This window comes from Natrix helvetica (assembly GCF_964273705.1).
Source record: "Natrix helvetica genome assembly, chromosome: 3".
In the NCBI taxonomy this organism is placed as follows: domain Eukaryota; kingdom Metazoa; phylum Chordata; class Lepidosauria; order Squamata; family Natricidae; genus Natrix; species Natrix helvetica.
The window spans coordinates 39578862-39593486 of record NC_138549.1 but is presented as its reverse complement, the minus strand read 5'-3'; positions in this window follow the sequence as shown (position 1 = coordinate 39593486).

Below are 14625 nucleotides of genomic sequence, written 5' to 3'. Positions count from 1 at the left end.
GAGCTGAAACCAAATATATCCCTTAAGTCAGGGGTGTCCAAACTTGGGAACTTTAAGACTTGTGGACTTCAACTCCCAGAATTCCCCAGCCAGCATGCTATGCTGGCTGGGGAATTCTGGGAGTTGAAGTCCACAAGTCTTAAAGTTCCCAAGTTTGGACACCCCTGACTTAAGTGAAGTATACCAGTGATTCACTGTCTGAACAGATTGGTCCATTATACTAAGTAATGGTGCCTTCAATTGTGATTCAATACACTCCTCAATTGTTGGGTTTGCATAATAAAACTATAAACCATGATTTAAAACCATACTGTTTAAGCCAATTACATTATAGTTTAGGAAAATGTGTAAACCAAGTCACTTAGCTAATTTCTAGACCAAGAGGAAAACTGAAACTAAATTAGCCAAAATCTTTTTTCTTTCTTTCTTGGAGGTGAAGGAAGCATCATATGGATAGGCCAAACTTGCTTAACCTGCAGCATTCCCAATAACTTTTGTACCATAATAATTATATAAAGAAAGCCAGTACCATGTTTAAAAGTTGAAGGACAAAATAAGGAGTAGCTTCCCTAAACCATTAAGCTTGAGTAAACCATTAAACTAGTGAGGATTGGTAGCTTACCTGGCACTTTGTTTATTGTCCACGCTGAAATGACTGACATTTTGGATTTGTGAAACTGGAATTTGAGACTAAGGCATTTTACATGGATGGCTATGTCCATGGTCCTAGGATTAGGATGATTTGAAAATTGGCAATCTTTTCATTGCCCATGTCATTAAAACTATTTGGGTTATCTGTCGCTTGGGATGGACTTAATCATCCATACAGCTGGGACATCTGTAAGTTCTTCTGTAACAGGAAAGCAGGCAGCAAACTATCGTAGTTGATAGTAGCTGCTAAGAAGTTTGACATTAATCCTTCTTGATACAGGATGAATGTGCAGATTTTCCACTCCTGTAATAGTTGACAAATCATCATCTGCTTTGAGGTCTGAGAAGTCTACTACTGGCTTTAAACTTTCCATTTCCAGTAACTTTTGCCAAATGGCCAATGAGAAAATAACCTGAGAGTTGTAATATAGCAGTAACTGTAGAGCCACATGTTCTTATCTCAGCAGGATACAAACCTTCCAAGATTAGAATTTGAGAACAGTGACTATACCACACACAGGTCCAGAAAATTAGTCAGAAATCATTCAAGAGTACAAAACGTAATGTTACTAAACTAAAAACCAGAGATCACCACTGCTTGTGTTGTTTGTTTGTTTTTTTTAAAAAAACTTCCAATAGCTGCTTTATGCTCCATTGAGCTGTAACACAATTTCTTTATTCTAATACTATGTATTTTTTCCCTTAGCATGAAGCTTCCTTTAGTAGAGCAAGTCATCAGAAAGAGAATGGTCTGAACTAGCAAAAAGAGCATATTTTTATCAAGTGACCCATTCTAGTAATTTAATACTGTATTACAAAACTGTTACACACAGACACAATGTGTAGTGTATGTATAACTGAGTGAGCTAGAAGAAAACTTCCAATTTAATGCAGGAAACCACCAGAAAAACAGAACAAATTACAAATATTCTGCTTTTGTTTCCATTAACAGACTATTATTTATTTATATTTTATATTTCCAAATGACCCATCATCCTAAACCAGGGTAGGGTAAAAATTAACATTAGAAATTAAAAATTAAATTAGTGTTAAAAATTCAAAAAAGAATAATGACAAACATAAAAAAGGGGGCGGAATACTAAAATCGCCATATGGTGTTAAGATTATTACAGGAAGGGGGACTCAAGGGAGTAGCCAGCCCCATAGTTACATGGTCCTCTGTACTCCCCACACAAGGCCACACATTGTTTTGACTCTTTGTGATTGGGGGCTTTGCTCACTTCTGGGAGCAAAGCAATGGCAGTAGCAAAGAAGGCTCTCTTCCTAGGCCAGTCAAAATTCTATAATGGAGAGGCCAATCAAGCACAGTAATCCCACGGTCATTGAATCAGGTTTTGGTGCTTTTGGCAAAAGTTGCTCTCATCAGAAAAGAGGACTTTGGACCACTGAGCAACAAGACTTTGGACCATTGTGCTTCATTAAGACCAGGGTCAATGCAGCCATCTACCGGGAGATTTTGGAGCACTTCATGCTTCCTTCCGCAGATGAGCTTTATGGGGATGCTGACATCATTTTCCAGCTGCCCACACTGCCCGTGGGATTACTGTGCTTGATTGGCCAGCAAACTCGCCTGATCTGAACCCCATAGAGAATCTATGGGGCATGGCCAAGAGAAAGATGTGAGACATGAGACTGAACAATGCAGAAGAGCTGAAGGCCGCTACTGAAGCATCCTGGTCTTCCATAACACCTCAGCAGTGCCACAGGCTGAAAGCTTCCATGCCATGCCGCATTTAGCAAGGAATTGCTGCAAAAGGGGCCCAAACTAAGTACTGAGTACATATGCATGCTTATACTTTTCAGAGGTCCAATATTGTTCTATGTACAATCCTTCTTTTATTGATTGCATGTAATATTCTAATTTTCTGAGATGGTGGATTTGGGATTTTCCTGAGCTGTATGCCATAATCATCACAATTATGACAAATCACGGCTTGAACTATCTTGCTTTGCATGTAATGAGTCTTATCTCATATATTAGTTTCACCTTTTAAGTTGCATTACTGAAATAAATGAACTTTTGCACAATATTCTAATTTTTCGAGTTTCACCTGTATATAGAAGTGCATCATCAACATATTGGTAATATGTCAGCATCAATATTTCATATTTCATGCACGGTGCCTGTAACAGTTTTTAAAAAGAAAACTGAATCTCTACAGGAGTGCCTCAAAAGATGATTGTAGTATAAATGCCCACTTCTGGTGCATTTTTCTCCTTTCCCCCAGTTCACTTTGCAGGAGGCAATATTTAACTGACGGATCTTTCCTAATAAAAAGTGTTGAGGAATCTATTTCACTCTCTGCTCTTCTCACATCCCTGTTAATGTTTACTGCCTGGGTAAAACTGCCGGATGCAGCTGCTAGTCAGCCTTGCAGAAAGGAAACCTGAATATCTTTTCCCAACTGACAAAGACACCAGTTAAGGTACTAAGTAGAAAAAGTAAGCATTTCTTCTACCATCTTCCATATATCAAAGTTATTATCAGTCTCGATCGTCTTTCCCAAATTAATGATTTCCAGACTAGTAAATTATTTGTAACCAGCTTATTTGTTGGTTAATGTAGTATTGTATTTATGTACTATTACATTAAAACTGTTGCTTTCTCTTATGCCTATTGCAATTCTGGTATACTAAGAACTACAAAGAAGAGAACATCTGAGAAAGATCTCAGTAGCTACATAATGTTAGCTCTCAGAAAATACCATGTTTCCCCAAAAATAGGGCAGGGTCTTATTTTCTTTTGACCATCCCCCCAATAAGTGCTTGGCCTTATTTTCGGGGAGGTCTTATTATTTTTGAGGTGCAGGAGACCCCTTTACCTCGGCCCGCTGCCCGTGGATCAGCTGATCCAGAAAGAGATGGAAGTTCTGTCTCTGTTTCTGGCATTCTCTTGGCAGCCATAGCGTTGCTGCGCCTGCAGCTCTTTTTGCGGCTGCCACTAAGAGAAGAGGTGCGGTAGCTAGGGTTTGTAGGAGTGGCCTCCGCGAGGACGTTCTGCGTGGATGGCAGGTATATGTGGGATGCGTGGGGCATGTTACCCCCTCCCCCCAGGAAATGGCGGGGATCGGCTGTAATGCGGTTAAATATTTTAGGGGAGGGCTTTTTTTAGCGCATGCGCTCAAAATCCTGATTGGGCTTATTATCCGGGGAGATCTTATTTTGGGGGAAACGGTATATAGAAAACAAAGGCTGGAAAAAAAAGAAGCAGGTATTTAAAAAAACAGAAACCATATAATTCTAATCATATTTTCCAAGGATCCTTTGGAAGAAAATACAATCCAATTAGTATTGTCTTGCAAATCAAACCTATGACATCCATCTAGTGCAGTGCAGACACCCAATGTTTTAATGTAACTATGACTAGTCAAAATCCGAAATTAATATTTGGCAAATCATTTGATTAGTTGCAACAAAACAAAACACAACTGTTTCTTCTTGAGAATAAAGACTGCTGCATGTAGCTTTTAAAAAAAAAACATTTTTTAAATGTTTTGTTCTCTATATACAATTATAGGTATACATTCACATAGTTATTATTCTTTTTTTTACATTCATGGTTCTTACACATTTGTCATTCCATTTATAGAACTACAATATTCCATTTGGGTTGCTTTGTTTACCATCCCTTGCCTGTTTTGACACCACCACCTTCTCCCTTTCTTTTCTCCCTCCCTCCCTTCTCTACGTACTTACTTCCTCCTTTCCTTCCTTCTTCCCTTACCTCTCCCCTCCTCTCTTCCTCTTCCCCTTCTTCCCCTCTCTCCTTCTCCCTTCCATCTTCCTCTCCTCCTATCTTCCTTCCCTTCTCTTCCTCTCATCTCCTCTCCTCTCTTCCTTTCTCTCCCTCCCTCCCTTCTCTACTTTCTTCTTTTGTCTCCTTTCCCTTCCTTCTTCCCTTACCTCTCCCCTACTTCTCTCTACCCCTTCCCCTTCCTACTCTCTCTCCTCTCCTTCTCCCTTCCATCTTCCTCTCCTCACCTCTTCCTTCCTTCCCTCCTTTTCCTCTCATTTCCTCTCCTCCTCTCTTCCTTTCTTTTTCTATTGTTCCAGCTCTTAATTTATATTTTCTTGGGGTGGTATTTCCGAAAACCGAAAAATGGTTGAATATCATTTCTTGTTCCTTTTCCTTCTCTCTCTCTTTTTTTAAAAAAAGAATATTTTTCTTTTTTGGACAAAGACAGACAACACATAACACATAGAACCTTCTTCAATCACATACAGCATGTCATTTGGTTGCAGAGTTTTTGTGCATCATTTCCATAGTCCTCACTTTCAATTTTATATAAAATCACAAATTATCAGTCTAGTATACATGTATACATTATTATCATTGTACATCATTTATTTGACTATAATTATTATTCCTTCATTTTGAACAAAATATTCTAGGTATTGGATTCATTTATATTATAACAATTCATTACATCGTCCTAAATGTATTATTCTATTATTCTTATAAAAATTCTCCAACGTTTTTCATTTCCATGTTTTTTTATCTAACCATTGGTAAAATAAATCCCATACCTTATAAAATTGTTCATCTTCTTGTTCTCTAATTTCAAATGTCAATTTACTCATTTCAGCACCTTCCATTATTTTCTGAATAACTTCCTCCTGCGTTGATATTTTCTCATTTTTTCCAATTTTTTGCAAATACAATGCTAGCTGCCGTTAACATGTTTTCAATCAAATATTTCAAGTCTCTATTGTATATTTCCGGTAATATTCCCAATAAAAAAATCTCAGGTTTAAAGTCTATATGTTTCTGAGTCATTTTTTCCAACCAAGTGTGGATTTTAGTCCAGTATCTTTTAGCTTTTACGCATGTCCACCACATATGGTAATATGAACCCGGTATCTGATGACATTTCCAACATTTTTCTGATTTGTCCTTGAACATTCTTGCTATTCTCACCGGGGGTAAGTGCCACCTGTAAAACATCTTATACAAGTTTTCTTTATATGCTGTTGACATTGTCATTTTATAATTTTGTGACCATAATTTTTGACATTTCTCTAAATCAATTCCGTGACCAAAATTTCCCCCCCAAGCAATCATAGATTCTTTAACTTCTTCTAGTTTAACCTCTAATAAGTATCCATATAATTTTTTAATCACCTTTTCATCAGTACCTGTCAGAATTTTATCCAAGTTAGTCATTTTATCATTAAAAACCTTCTATTTTAAAATCTTTATCATATCTAGAATGTATTTGCGTGTATGAAAACCAGTTCATTCTTATACCTTGTTCTTCTAATTCTTGCATAGATTTAAGTTCACCCTTAGCATTCAATATTTCACCATATCTAATTGTTTGTTCCTTTTTGTATATTACTGAATATGAAAATGCTTTAATAGTTGATAACCAGACTGGAATTTTTAAATAATGTTGCCTTTTAATCTTCTCCCAGTTCAATAACAAGGCCTCCCGTATGTAATGCCTTCTGAAATACCCCTGTGTTTTAGTTCCCTTATATCAGTGATGGCGAACCTATGGCATGCGTGCCACCTGTTTGTCAGGGCAGAGGAGGCGCTGCCCTATCAGCTGGCCAGCACGCATGCGTGCACTGGCCAGCTGAGCTCACTCTTTTTTAAAGCCATTTTTTGCCCTCCAGAGACTTTATAGGAGCCTGGGGAGGGCGAAAAGAGCCCCCCCCGGAGGCCCTCTGGAGGCTTCCTGAGCTTCCGTAAATGACTTCCTGTTTGCTCCGTGGGTTGTTTTGAGCGCTCCAAAGGCTTCAGGGACCGTCTGCTTAAAACGACCCTCCAAGCAAACCATAAGTGACTTCCGGTTTGCTCGGAGGGTCGTTTTGAGCGCTCCGAAGGCGTCTGGGAGGTCTCCGGATGGTCCCTGAAGACTTTGGAGCGCTCAAAACGACCCTCCGAGCAAACAGGAAGTTATTTCCGGTTTGCTTGGAGGGTCATTTTGACTGCTCCGAAGGCTTTAGGGAAGCCGCCTGAAGGTCCCCGAAGCCTCCGGAGGGTGTCCGGGGGGCGGGGGAGGCTGTTTTCGCCCTCCCCAGGCTCCTATAAAGCTTCTGGAGCCTGGGGAGGGCGAAAAAAGGATGTAAAATGGGGTCACGCCTGTAGTGCACGCAAGCGCACTGGGGGGGTTGCGCATTGCATTATGGGTGTGGCACGCCTGCACACGATCCCCCTGCGCTCCCCCCACTTATGGCACGTGAGCCAAAAAAGGTTCGCCATTGCTGCCTTATATCTTAAGAAAGTGTGCTAACCCAACAACAAATCATGATCTTCTAAAGTCAATAATCTAGAGTTTATTAACGTTACACATTCCTTAACCCACATCAAGCTTGTTGCTTGGTAATATAACTCCCAGTTATGTAGGCCAAATCCTCCTCTTATTCTAGCATCTTGTAACAGTTTAAGTTTTATTCTCACTTTCTTTCCCTGCCAAATGTACTTCAATACTATTTTGTTAAGGTCTTCAAAGAAATCTTTCTCTAATCTAATTAGAATTGTCTGGAACAAATATAAAATCCTGGGTAGTATATTCATCTTGATTGCTGATATTCTCCCTATTAGCGACAGTTGTAAGTTTTCACATTTGGCCAGGTCTGTCGTAATTTGTTTAAGTTTATAATAATTGTTCTCTTTAAGTGTACTACATCTTGCTGTCAAATATATCCCCAAATATTTAACCTTGTTCGTGACCTGAATCTTCAAAGCTTCCGCCAATACTTCCTTTTGATTTGCTAGCATGTTCTTTGTCAAAATCTTCATTTTGTCTTTATTTATTTTCAAACCTGCTACTTTTCCATACTCCTCTATTCCTCAATTTAGGTGCGGTTTCCAATGGATCCTCTAAAATGAAGACTAGGTCATCTGCGAATGGTTGCAATTTATATTCATCTTTTTAAATTTCCATTCCTTTTATGTCTTTATCTTCTCTAATGTTTCTATTTAAGACTTCTAACGTTAACACAAACAACACGGGTGATAGTGGGCAACCTTGCCTTTCCCATTATCAATGGAATCTGTCAATTCTCCATTTATCATTATCTTTGTGGTATATGGTTTGTATGGTTTGAATAAATTTCTTGCCAAAGCCCATCTGTTCCAACTGTAGCAACATAAATTGCCAATTCACATTATCAAAGGCCTTCTGAGCGTCTATATCAACACCATTTGTTTTTCAGGATGTGCCTCATAATATTCCAAAGTGTCCAGGATTATTCTCATATTGGGCCCCCCTCAGTGGACCAGACGGGCCGCCAACAGCGAGTCTTGTGAGACCATCCTGGGAGGAGTTTGATTCTGTTGCCCCCGAGGATTTGGATAGGTTGCGTGGACGGCTACGACCCACCACATGTTTAATGGACCCGTGTCCCTCCTGGTTGGTACTGGCATCTTGGGAGGTGACCCGAGGCTGGCTTCTGGGCCTGGTGAATGCCTCATTGGGTGAGGGATCCTTACCAGCCGCCTTGAAGGAGGCGGTGGTGAGACCCTTACTTAAGAGGCCTGCACTCGACCCAATGGAGCTAGCTAACTATCGTCCAGTCTCCAACCTTCCGTTTTTAGCGAAGGTTGTCGAGAATGTGGTGGCGCAGCAGTTTCCACAACACCTTGACGAATCCGAGTATCTAGACTCACGCCAGTCCGGCTTCCGACCCGGGCACAGCACAGAGACAGCCTTGGTCGCGTTGGTCGATGATCTCTGGAGGGCCAGAGATAGAGGTTGTTCCTCTATCCTGGTCCTATTAGACCTCTCGGCGGCTTTTGATACCATCGACCATGGTATCCTATTGCGCCGGTTGGAGGGGATAGGAGTCGGAGGTACCGTTCTGCGGTGGTTCGGCTCCTACCTCTCCGACCGGAAGCAATGTGTGTTGACAGGGGGACAGAGGTCAACCCCGAGGCCACTCACTTGTGGAGTGCCACAGGGGTCGGTCCTCTCGCCCCTTCTGTTCAACACATATGTGAAGCCGCTGGGTGAGATCATCCGTGGTTTTGGGGTTGAGTGTCACTTCTACGCTGATGATACCCAGCTGTATATTTCAACCCCAAACCACCCCAACGAGGCTGTCGAAGTGATGTCCCGGTGTTTGGAAGCCGTCGGGGTCTGGATGGGGGACAACAGACTTAAACTCAACCCCTCCAAGACTGAGTGGCTGTGGCTACCGGCACCTCGGTTCAGCCAGCTGATTCCATCGCTGGCCATAGGGGGCGAACAATTGCCCCCTGTGGAACGGGCGCGCAATTTGGGCGTCCTCCTTAATGCCCGGCTGTCAATGGATGACCATGTGGCAGCCGTGGCGAGGGGGGCGTTCCACCAGGTTCGCCTGGTGCGCCAATTGCGCCCCCTACTGGACCGGGATGCCCTACGCACGGTCACTCACGCGTTGGTGACGTCCCGCCTGGATTACTGCAACGCTCTCTACATGGGGCTGCCCTTGGGACGCGCCCGGAGACTGCAGTTAGTTCAGAACGCAGCCGCGCGGGCTGTGATGGGGAGTACGAGGTACTCCCACGTAACACCTCTCCTGCGCGAGCTGCACTGGCTACCTGTGGTTTTTCGGGTGCGTTTCAAGGTGCTGATTACCATCTTTAAAGCGCTCCATGGCACGGGACCTAGTTACTTGCGGGATCGCATCCTCCCACATACATCCCTGCGGCCAATTCGCTCACACAGAGAGGGACTTCTCCTGGTGCCGTCCACTAGGCAATGCCAACGGGCGACACCAAGGAGTAGGGCCTTCTCTGTGATGGGCCCAACCCTCTGGAATGACCTCCCCCCCGACATTAGAACCACTACTGACCTCCGCTCCTTCCGGCAAAAATTGAAGACTCACCTGTTCCGATTAGCAGGCCTGGCATAATTACAACTGTCCCTCCTGGCAAATGTATTAACTGGTTATTTTAGGGGTATTGTTTTTAACTTATTGTGTGTGTTTTAGGGGTTCAAAATCCTATATTTATATATATTGCTTTGTACAGTTCTTTTAATTCCATTTTTAACCTCCTCCATTCCAACTGTACATATTCAATTTTTATTGTATTTTGATATATTTTGCATGGACTGTACACCGCCCCGAGTCCCTTTTGGGAGAGGGGGCGGTCTAGAAGCATGAATAATAAATAAATAAATAAAATATTATCTTTAATTTGTCTCTTTGGCAGAAATCCTTTTTGATCAGGATGAATAAAGTTATTTAAGTATCTTTTGAGTCTTTCTGCCAGTATTGAGGCAAATATTTTATAATCTGAATTTAGCAGGGAAATTGGTTTATAATTCTTAATTTACTGTGGGTCAGTGTCCTCCTTTGGCACCAGTGTTATATAAGCTTCTGACCAAGATTTGGGTATCTTCATCTTTAACGTGGCTTCATTCATAACTTCTAATAATGGGAGATACAACGATTCCTGTAAAGTCTTATAAAATTCCACTGGTAGTCCATCTGGACCTGGAGCTTTTCCATTGTTTTGTTTTTTAAAGACTTCAACTAATTATATTATCGTTATATTACTTTCTAGCATCATTTCAGTTTCTTTAGTTATCTGGGGTAAATTTGCTTTTTGCACATATTGTTTAACTCTTTCCTCCTCTATCTTCTCTTGTTCATATAATTTCCCATAGTATTCTTGTATAATTTTTTTCTTCTCTCTGTTTCCATAATCAATTTGCCCTTGGTCATCTATTAGTTGCATTATTTTTCTTGATTCTCTCTTTTCAATTTATATGCTAACCATCTTCTTGGTTTATTTGCATTTTCAAAATAATTCTGTTTAGCACTTCTAATTTTTCCTGCTAATTCCTCCTTTTCCATTAGCCCATTTTATGTTTTGTTGTGTCCATTTTTACTTTAATATCCTTTTTTTTGTGGGGCCTTCTGTAGCTCTTTTTCAAATCTCTTGTAGTCATCATCCAGTATTTTAAAAGCTTGTCTTTTCTTAATATTTCTTTTTCTTGTATAGTCTATTATCAAGCCTCTGGCATAGGCCTTCTTTGTGTCCTAGAGATTCTGCATTGACGTGTCCTCTTTTTTATTTTCTTTGAAGAAAAACACCAATTCTTTCTTCATTTTCTGTACAAAATCCTTTTCTTTTAATAAAGTATTTAAAGTCCATCTAGATCTTCTCCTTTGTCCTTTCCACTTAATTGTCATTGGATTGTGATCTGCCCAGGTACTTGTTTCTATGTCAATTTCCTGTATATCACAAATCAGTTCAGTTGAGATCCATATCATATCTAATCTGGACCATGATAAATGTCTATTTGAGTAGAAGTATATTGTCTATTTGTGGGGTTTCTGTCTCTCCATATATCTTTTATTTCATCAGTCATTTTATAAAAGGATTTAGGAAGAGTCTTTCTATTTAGTTTTGTTGTTTTTTTGTGTTTTATAGTCCATATTCTGATCTACAATTCCATTAAAGTCTCCCATCATACAAATATTAACATAGTCCAATTCAATTATTTTCATATGTATTTTTTTATAAAATTCCTCTTGGCTTTCGTTAGGAGCATAAATTGCTATTAAAAGTATTTTCTTGTTATTGTCCATAATTCCCACCATTAAGATTCTTCCATCGTCATCTGTGTAGATTTGCTCTGCTGAAATTGTATTCTTAATATACAGAACCACTCCTCTTTTCTTGCATCATGGCAATGTAGTAAATATTTTCCCTAGTTTAGGTTGTATCAATAATTGTTCCTGTTGTTTTTTAATGTGTACTTCTTGAAGGCAAATTATGTCCATTTTAATTTCTCTAATTTATGAAATGTTTTCCTTCTTTTAATAACTGAGTTAAGTCCATTTATATTTATTGAAATTATTTTTCTCTCCTCCATGTTTATGTTTTATAGGTAGGGTTTACTGCTCTAGTAGATCTCGGTTCTCATTGTTCTTTAGTATCCCCAGTGCCACCTACTGCGCCTTCTTCTTTTCCAGTCGCAGCCTGGCCATTATCTTCTAGTTCAATTAATGATTCTTCTTTTCCTGTCTCTCCCTCTTTCCTCTAAAGTATTCTGCATAGAATAGTTCTGCTTTATCAATTGAATCTATTCTACGTCTTTGTCCTTGCCATAGAAACATCAAACCTTCTGGGATCAGCCATCTATAATTAATTCCTTTTTTCTGTAGAATTTTTGTCAAAAATTGATATTCTCTTCTTATCTCTCTCAGTATTCTTGATACCTGTTTCAGAATCACAATCTCTTTGTCTTTGTATTTCAATGTAGTTCTTGCCATCTGTAGTATTTGTGTTCTAATTGTTTTCTTAGTAAATCTTACGTGGACTTCTCTTGGGAGCTTGTTTTTCATTGCATATCTTGTAAAGACTCGATACACCTCATCTATGACTCCATCATCTTCTCTTTGGTTATCTTCAAGGCGCCTGCGAGAATTTTTATCATTATCTCTGCCAAGTTCCCTTCCTTTTTTTCTTCTATGTTTTGGAATCTGAGGTAGAATTCTGATCTGTCAATCTCCCATCCTAATATTCCACTTTTCTCTTTTTCGACCACACTTAATCGATTATCAATATCTCCGATTTTCTTGTCTCTTTGTTCATCTTTTTCTTCAATTTTCTGGATTCTATCTTCAAATTTCATCATTTGGTAGATGTTCTCAACTTTCTTGTCTGTTTTTTCTGTTCGCTTTTCAATATTTTCGATTCTTCTATATTTTGGATCCCTTGCTAAATCATTTGTAGTGCCCCTTCTTTGTCTTTTTCCTGCTGCAACATCATCTGGATTGACCTTTGCCTTCCGGATGGTGAAGAAGTTGGTATTGAAGAGTCGGCGGTCGTTATCTTTTTACTCATTTCCACCAAGTTAATGAGCTTTATTGGCTGGGAAGTACAACATTTTTGGGTTCTTCTATTCCTTAATCCATTTATGTGGAGGATATTTGTAATCCAAAATGATCCTAAAATAAAAACAAAACAAAAAAATGGAGAGAAAAACAGAAATAGGAGGAAAAAAAGGGGGGGACGTTAGGCTCTTATGAGCCCTAATCCAATTGGTTCCAGATGTTTGCAAAAAGAAAAAATGAAAAAAGGGTGGAAAAGCAAAAGATTTTAGCAGATCAGTCACAATAAAAATAGGAAGAGTAAGAAGAAAAAAAGGGCAGTTATGATCTTCAGGTTTTTTTTAACTTAATCCAATTCAGTATCATATTAAAACAGAATCAAAAATCCAAAAGGAAAAAGGGAGAAAGAGAAAAGAAAAGAAGGGGGGGGGGAGTTATATCTATCAAAAAGGAAAAAGGAAAGGAAACGTTTGCTTTAAGAAAAATAAAAGGATTGAGCTAAGAGAGAGAAGAAAGAGAAAAAGCAAAAAGACGCTAGACTTCTGCTGCCAAAAGCCTCTAATCAGATAAAAATAACTAAGTCTGAGGGGGAAGCAATGAAGTGGGAAAAAGAAAAAATAAAGGTAAATAGAAAAAGAAATCACAACCACTACTGAGGTTCTCATACTAAGTTCCAGACAGAGTTGTCAGTTCTCTTTTTCCAAGGTCACACAAACTTATAGCTTTAAACTGCCAAGCTCCCTTTCAGTCCAGCCTCCATTCACCGATATCCCAGGAAAGCACCTGAATAAACAATCTTCACTGCTTTCCCCATTATCGGCTGGCTCAAGGACTTTTTCTCAAAACACACATGCAGAGAAAACAATGTTTCAAAGCCTCTGGGTGGCAGTGTTACTTGTTTTTTTTAGCACTAGACGCTTCCTTTCTCCCAGTTCAAAGGAAGACTAAAAAAATCCATTTTCTTAATCAATAAGAAAATGTTTATGCCAGTATTTAAAAGAAAAAGAAGAGGGAAAAAAACCCAATCCAGTTTAAAAAATAACGGACGTTGTAAAAATCAACAAAAATTCCCACTTTAGAAAGGAAGAAAATAAAAACAATCAGTTTGACTTTCTGGCCAAATCTCGCTGCTTATTCACTTTCTGTCTTCAACTGTAACTTTATTTTTAGTCTTTTAGGGTGTTCTCTCAGATGTTAATGGGGAAAAAAATCTCACCAACACAACATGCTTCTCTTCTGTTTCTCTTCCGTTTGGAAGCTGTCCTGATTTCAGCAGCTATATGGCTGCCTTGCTGTTGCCGGCAAGAAACGGCTACTCTTGGGTCAAACAGGGACTTTGCGATATCCCTGAGATCAACAGGATATACCCCTCTATCACCGTCTCTTCAGGATGGTTTAGGTTCAAAAGAACCGTCCAGCAGCAAAGATATCAACAGCAATCTTAGAGCTACAAGATTGCATGTCGTCTCATACAGACGTTAGCCCCATCCCTCCTGCTGTATGTAGCTTTTGATGCTCCAGTTATGTGCATACCTATGCATAAATCTTAAAAACTATTTCAGATCCTTGGGTTGCATATAGTGTATGTTAACAGAACCTATTTCACATACTTTATTTAAATTAGGATAATGCTTCTGAGTCCAAGCAGGGGTTGGAATCAAATGGTTTGAAAGGACACTTCCTACTGTACTGAATTTGTGTGCTGCATTTAACCACCAAGCCTCTGTCCCCTGTAATGCATCTTTAAAAGTCTGCAGGAAGGTACAGGTGGTAATACTTTGTTAGAATTATATCGCCTGCTCTTTCTGTCAAATTTAGGGGAGCAGTACATTATTATTGTTATTTATATACTTCCTGATTTGCAAAGACTCTGAATGATTTACAAATTATGAAAAAATTTAAAAACAAGAAAACAACACGAAATAAAAAGGAACAAAAATGGCAGAAATAACAGATCCAGATGGGACCAAAGGAAAAGAAGAAAGAGGGCTTAAATCACACTTTGCCTGGGCAAAAATCCAAGTTTTTAAGACTCTTTGGAAACGCCAAACTGTGGGAGCCATTCAAATCTGGAGCAACCTAATTCCAGAGTACTGCTACAGAGGTGTGCTTCTGTGATCTCAATAGATTGCATCGTTTTAATCAGAGAAACTGGACTGTGCCAACCCTGACAGA